Source organism: Brachionichthys hirsutus, chromosome 14 (genome assembly GCF_040956055.1).
Source record: "Brachionichthys hirsutus isolate HB-005 chromosome 14, CSIRO-AGI_Bhir_v1, whole genome shotgun sequence".
Lineage (NCBI taxonomy): Eukaryota > Metazoa > Chordata > Actinopteri > Lophiiformes > Brachionichthyidae > Brachionichthys > Brachionichthys hirsutus.
Window position 1 is genome coordinate 5712136 of NC_090910.1, and position 8207 is coordinate 5720342.

Here is an 8207-nt window from a genome sequence, read left to right on the forward strand (position 1 = left end):
TTTTTTGCCTTGAAATCACAGATGAGGCTAAGCCAAAGGGGTACTAATGAACCCTTAATTCCACTGTCAGACAACTGTCCCTGTTCACACTACAACTTCGCTACCATGCTATTGGTATCGAAGCAGATGATTTAGCTTCCCTAAATGTTTTGACATCTGATGTACACGTTTAATTATTTTTTAAATAAAGGTTCATGACTATTTCACCCATCACTGAAATAGCCTTTTAATTGTCTAACTGACTTTGTGCTCTCAGAACTTTGTCGCTTCAAACCGATGAACTCTTGGATGCTTTTGGCAGCAAAATAAAAAATAAAAAACGCAGTCAGGCTGTACCAGGCTGTACTCAGCATGGATAAAATGAACCCCTGAAACCCATGCTGACAGTTTTGGTCCCCACTGTTCCTGATTCCAACAACATCATAACCAGTCTTGGCAACCAACAACCCCGAGTACAAATTAGGCAACTGTCAGCAGGGCGCGAGGACGATTTTTCCATGACAGGAAAAAGATAGTGGCTTGGTTCATCCGAGAGGAGGCCTTCGCAGACAGCTCCTCAGAGTTCTTACCGAATCACCGGCTCAGCTGTCCTTTTCTTGCTCTCATATACCTCATATAATCCCCTCTCCCTCCAAACACCATCACCCAGGTTCCTCAGAGCTGCGTGATTGCTTGCAGCTGTGGTGCACTGAGAACATTTTAATATTATGCGGCAGATTAGAGCAAACTAACTACATTATTCTCCAATTACACTCATTTCATCCAACTGCTGTCTTTATATCCTTCCCCTCGCCTCGATTAGGCTAATGCGAAAATGGAAGGGGGGAATGCGCTTAGGTCTGTACCGATTGTTCCTCGGCTGCCTATTATTCCACGGCGCCATTAAATGGGAAGCGTCTTTTACACTCACTGTAAATAAAACGATTAGGGGCAGATCCAGCCGGGTGCTGGGGAAGATTTCATTTCAGGGATCTGCTTATCAATGTTCTTGGAAGGATGGGAAGGAACGCTACGGCCCGCCACACACACGAGGCTACCTTCCCCCACCTTCATCCCACAATGGCTCCCTATCTTGCGTCGAAGCCGCATTACAGTGGCAAATCTCACACTCGCGTTGCATCCGTGTCATAAAATAGAGAAATCAATTACATTACCACACACATGCACACCTTCTGTCACAACGTGGGCTGCTTGTTATCCCGCCGAGCACCCTCAGATTATTAGAAGGTGCATGAATGAATGTTGTTCCAAGTCACTCAGGTGATGCCGAGTGTATGAATTTAAAAAAAGGAAAAAGCTCCCTCACATCATAAACCCCTTGCCGTTTATGGAGCCTTTTGAATTGCATGTGTTCTAAAAGCAAACATGACAAACAACATGAGATAATTCCACATCTGTATTATTATAATAGGGATTTGCTTCCTATACATGCAACAAGTCCTACCAGCACAGAAACATTTTGTGTCAGCAAGTCCTCAGTTAAATTTGCAAATGACAAGAGATCAGTATACCGGTAAGTCAGCTCTCTTCCTTTGCTGTGCTCCCAACTAAACACATGTAAATACAGACATGCTAAAAAAAAAAAAAACGCTGACAAAAACAATGAACTCATTATATTATTTTTACTCTGAAAAAACATTTCCAAATCAAAGGAAAACCAAATGAAGCCAATTTCAGGATGAATGAGCTCAACAATAGTCAACATGCTGTTTCTGACAATACAGACCGCCAGAACTCATTATATAATACCATAGAAATAAAAAAAAGTAGCTTTCTTGTCAGAGACAGGAAAACTGAAGTGGCTGCAGGTGTAATGGCACAAGGTTTACTGTCTTTTGCAGCTTCACCAGTATTTGAGGACATATCATTGGTTTTTTTTTTTTTTAGGTTACATGGTCTCTGTTAGATGTTGTAAAATAAAAATAAAATAAAAAAGAAGTGACTGTGTTATTATTACATCAACTCATTACATGGCATCCTCCAACTTAAGCATTGCTATGACATTACATTGAAACCCCTTTGGGCTATACTGAGGCACCCTTGTAACGTTGTTTTCTCTGTTCTTTCCCTCTTTCTCTCTCCTTTAGTTTCTTGGATTGACTTCCCTTTTGTATAATAGCAGGGATGTGTTGATTTCTGTTGTGTGGCGGTTGTTTCATGGCTTGCAGCGTGTTTGTCTACGGTGGCATTCCTTAATTCCGTTCAGCACGCAAGAGGATCCCCTTGGGCTGGGCATATCCCAGCATCCTTTGCTCCTCCACCATCCCAGCGATGGACCAGGCAAACATCTGATCTCTTACCCAAACACACCAGTGTGCTCACAAATGCATTAATACACTTGTGCAAACACAAACTCAGTGACACACATTTGCTCATAAACACACTCTCAGGAGACACACACACACACACACACACACACCACTACCATCTCCACACTCAATACTTGCTTGTGTATCGAATTGCAGTAAATCCAGTTAAGATGCTCCGTGGGGAGAGAAAATAAGAGATACAGTTTCCAGGTCTGGAATGGTTTGACCTAAGCTGTGTCATCATGTACGGGTGCCATTGTCTGATGAAGTGTTTGAATATGACCGATTGACAAAGCCGATTAGCCTGTAACCAGTAATTTATTAGGATTATATTTTCCAATTACGAGATCTGTAACAGGTTTCAGGTCAGTGAGTTTTCTTTTTTCAGGCAGAGTAAAAAAAAAAAAAGCCTTTGAAACACCTTGCATGAACACATCACACTAAAGTTCTCCTTTGATGGCTGCGTATATATATATATATATATACTGAATAAATAACTGTACACTGTAGCAACACAAAACAATGTTGTTTAGACTCAGTCTGGGATACTGTGGCCCACTGGAAGAGAATGCAGTCTGATTTTGAGGACGATAGATTGCGCTGCCATGACACTGTAACACGGAGTGCATGGGAGAGGCCTGGTGGGGGTTCTTCTGCTCATTCCTTTAGGATGTGTCATTATGAGGAAGGAGGAAGAGAAAGATAAAAAGACCATGGGAAAAGAATAAAATGGACAAAGTCAGTGAGGGAGAACACAAGGAAGGAGAATAATCCTGGAAATGGTCAAATGGACATCAATCCATCCTCCACTGGGGCTGAGTGTTCCAGACCTTCACAGCTAGACCCCTGAATTAGACCTTACGAGCATGTGGTGTCCTACAGAGCTCATCCAGCGGAACCAGAATCACTGCTGCCACGTATGGAGCACAGAGTTCCTCAGTGGATAAACCTTAAAAGAGCAGCCCAGGGGACATGCAGGACTGACCGGAGATGACATGTATCCTCAGAAAATCATGAGCTGTTCAAAGATACATCAAAGGCTGCAGAACCTTCCACCCGTGAATTTCTACAAGTGTTTATTCCGTCTCAGATGGCGATGGCTAGTTAATTTAACAACAGAATTTCACAGAGTTTATTCAGTACCCAGTTCACAATATAATTATGTATATCAATCAACATTTGGTTGATTGAATTTGGGTTAAATCTTGCATACTTAAAGAATAAAAGGTGCACGTTTACCAGTCAGGAAAGTTCTGGCCAACAAGTTGCAAGATCTCGACCTCTTCTGCACCCATTTTGACCCCATTCTCATCTAAAAATCTGTCTCTGTCAAGTCCCCCGACTCCAACACAGCGCTTTATTAAATTAAATGACTTCTGATGCCGTTACTTCTTAAGAACCAAATTAATCAACTTGAAAGAGACATTCTCAGTTAAGGTAAACTAATAATAAGGATACATATTCTATGTGTTTAACAGCATACGATGATTCAAAAGACCAATAGCTGTGGTTGTAAAACTTTGTCTTTTAAAAGATTGATGTTGCAATACATATATCATGATGTAAAACGTGATATGTAGGAGATCTGCATCCTTTTAGACAGCACTGCTTCTTTTTAACTACTACCAAGCATGAAGCGTGGCAATCAATGTTCCTTATATTAAAGTGTCACAATACACTTGAGCTTTGTCTACTGTCAGCATTTGAATTTTTTCCCAATTCTGACTGTGACCTAAAGATTTTCAGATCTTTTACAAAGCTGAACACTTGAGCAACACTTGGAATAATGGCTTTTCAGATACGCATCAGCGTTGACCCAAACAGAAGGCACAGTTACGCCCTATCAATCAAACTATAATGATATGTTGCTGTACGAAAGCATACTGGCTGGCATACCAGTATGCTTCTGTTCTGTTCTTTCCTGAAGGATGAGTGCGGTTAGATGAATATACAGTGGAAACTCTCCCCCCCCCCCTCCTTCTCTGGTAGGTGAGTTAAAAACAGATCATATTTCCACAGGTGGCTGTGAGACGAACTTGCCCTGGAATGTTAGGTGACATAAATCTCTATAATTGCAAGGTATTGATCAGATAACTAAGCTACAACCGGGAAGAGTCCCCCCCCCCCCTTTCACTCCGTCACATTTTCAAACTTTTATCTCCCATAAAGATGGGGGGTGTAAAATCACTGCATGCTGACACAAAGAGACGTGCTTCTCTCACGCTTGCATGAATACTGATTTGTCCATTTCTGGCAGAGCTGCTGACAGTTCTATGGAAAAAGCAGGGGCGTGAAAGATGTGTGGAATATGTTTCGACTTCTCTGACTTTGACTGCAGATATTGAATGTATTCACCGAGACTCAGACGTGCCCATGACATCAGTGTCCTGTAACTTGATGGGACACTGTCAAGACATTTAAAGCACATGAGCGTCTGCAGTATGACTGCACACTGTCACGATTTGACTGAAGGAAGAGCGACAAGTCTTTTCATCCAGACTGACTTCCATAACATGAGTCTTCTCTCGTGTGCCTTTGCTCGACATGCACAGAGCACATTTTAAATCCTTAAAGATAAAATCCAGCCACAGGAAGCATCTTTGGCAAAGTGACGTTGTTTGTCATGCCACGGCGTTGTTTAGATCTCTGCAGAATGTTTGTTAGATATCACTTTGGGACCGATTCAATATCAATATTATGGTTATTCCTTTTTTCATTTGAAAGATTCTGTATTTTCTCCTTGCTATTTAAAATGCTATTCACTCCAACTTTATTCCCCTATTCTCCAATAAGGGTTGTTTGTATTTTTCCAGCTCTGTTCCCCTGATTATCCCCGCCGTAAATGAAGAAAAGAAAGCGCATTCTCTGCAACGTGTGGAACTGAAAATACTGAGATACAAACAAAACTGAAACCAGTAATATTTCAACCTTCATATGCGCCTGCATCAGGCTGTAAACAAGGTTAGAAGGTTCCTCCAGTTCACTCCCCTGAACTCTAAAACCTAAGTTGCCAAGAGTGACATCACTGGGCCCAGACACGGATCCGTCTCTCCCCTCGGGGTCTGGAAAGGAATGAAGGGAGGAAGGTGGCATGGAGGGTGGAGAAAGCAGAGGTTGGAGACAAGGGGGGGCTGAAGTCAGTTGGTGAAGGGTGGGGTTATAGGTCTCCTGCTCTGCCAGGTGTGCACTTCATGCAAGCAGATATAGCCTCTCTCCTTCCACGGTGGTGTCGGCAAAAGGCTGAAAAGTGACAGCTGCCGTGACAGAGCTGCTGGGAATCACTGACTTCACAGAACTGGCTTGTCTGGTTCCTAAACCTCGACAAGATCCATAGGACAAGTGATAACACACATCTGGGTATACACAGCATGACCTTTTTATTATTATAAAGATGATGACATATTGTACATTATTAAATGCTTTATTTTGTTTGTCATGCAGTGTAATGTGTGTAGATTACATCTCACTTTGATGTCTCTCAGAATTTGTGATTATTTCTTGCTAAATTAATAATTATTATAATTATTATATCATCCCTTTATTTTCAGATTTAAAGTAATTTCTAGCTTTTATCTTAGAAGAATATATATATATACTACCATTCAAAAGTTTGGGGTCACTTAGAAATGTCCTTATATTTGAAAGAAAAGCACTGTTTGTTCCAATGATAACTTTAAACTAATCAGAAATACACTCTATACACTGCTAACGTGGTAAATGACTTTATAGCTGCAGATGTCTTGTTTTTGGTGTATCGAGGCCCATTTCCAGCACTCCAGTGTTCTAATGCTACAATGTGTTTGCTCATTGCGTCAGAAGGCTAATGGTTGATTCGAAAAGCCTTGTGCAACCACGTTGGCACAGCTGAAAACAGTTTAGCTGGTTAGAGAAGCTATAGAACTGACCTTCATTTGTCTGGGTGGCCCCAAACTTTTGAACAGTATGACTTTAAAAGACATCTGTGTGTGTCAAAATGAATGAATGAATGAAAGAATGAATGAATGAAATAAAGAAATGAAACGAATTCACATGAATCCTTCAGTGAATATCCCTATAGGGTTGCAATGCTTTGTGTGATTGCAGTTCATTTGTTTGATGGCAGTTGAGTGTTAAACTTTAGCTGAGGAGGGATTAGATTTTGGCTTAAACCAGTGAGAACCTCCCACAGAAAGTAAAATCTTGACACACATCACAGTTCGAATGCCACATCTACATATTTCCAGTAGACGATGTGCTTTCCCGAGACTTTTCTCATCATCGTTAGAAATAATGTGAACGTGGAACGGCTGACAGCTGCTGTTGAGACATCCTAAATTGCAAACGAATATATATATTTTAATGTAGTCCGTGGGCACCGACTGCTGATCTCTTGCTATCCTGTACTGACTTTAAATCAAAAGCAGAGGATGACTGTCTCGTGCGAACAAATAGCCTATACAGTTACGGGCCAAACATCCCACGGTAACCATTCCAGCTTCCCTGCCATTAATTACTCTGCCTGTGCATTTAAGATACGAAAGATTATCTAAGGATACAGCAGATTATCTCCGGATATGAGCTCTTTGGGAAACGTAAATAGGCTACCTCTTCTTTCCTGCTTTTTATTCAGCCTCCTGCTTTGTCTGTGGGATCTGGGCTTGCTCACATGGTGTCCATTATACTTAAGTAAGAAAATGATAACCAGTTAGGACCACCAGGGCAGCTATTTCTTTTTTATATATACCGCCAGTAGAAAGTAGATGTCTTTTTTTTCATGATTTGTGTGTAGATTGGTCATTTAAATTTCCCATGCTGGTCAGCACAGGGAAAGTACTCATAATCTGATGCTTCTTTGTTTGGAACAAAATAATAATAAGACACTGTATTTATGAAAGGAGATGAAATGCCAGGAGAGTTTCTTGTCTTGTTTCAATGACATGTTTTCCTTGATAGAACTTAACGTCTGTTTCTGCATTTGATTTTCCATTTCTGAATGCTCGGCTATTCTTCTCTATAGTAGTAAAACAATTCTGAATGTACTGTATTCATTCAGCATGTCAATGAGCTAATCGTGAGCAGCGATCGTCATAAATCCGTGCAGCACAAATTGCTTTATTTTCTTCTTTCCTACTCGAGTAAAAATGACGTGACGGTGGTGACCTCTGGATTAAATTACAACTACCATACATCAAAAATAGATGAACAAGCTCCACATTGACCAGCCACAACAGTTGGAGCAATAATATTATGTGATCATTTTTCTTTAAAGTAAATACATTTTACTATGATTTATAAGGCTACATTTGTTGATCATGCTTTAATGTTTGTGCTCCAGTAAAATGAAGAAATTAAAAATTGCACAATTTTTGTGGGTTATTTGTACAACATGATATTTTTTTCCACAACACATAATAAATGTAATAAATATTTAAATGTGAATAAACATAATTACAAAGGTCGATTTTTAAATAATGTGCCATTTCTTGATTTTAGCTGTCTAAATACATTGTGCTGCAAGTCTTTTTTGTATTTAAGCAATCACAAATGCTGGCATTTACACAACAAGCCACAAACATTTTGCCCCCTGGAAGCACAAAGTACACAAGTTCCAGTTGTCCATGTGCTTTAGATTGGATATTTATTAAATGTGGATAGGAACACAGAACAAATTCAAATCAAATGTCTCTCCCTGAGAAATAGTCCTAGCAATAACGAAAGGGTTTCAGTACATGTTTAGGTTGCTTAAATACACACCTGTATATTTCCAAAGCAGCTAATTGATTTTCGGGTGTCGGTCATTTTGTATTCCTTGTTTTGTTTTTTTCCTCTGAGTGAGTTTCTTCTCTGTGAAACTCTCCTTCAAGACCAAAGGCAAAGAAGGGCACTTTGAAAACGCAGAGCCAACAGTAAAACAATGTA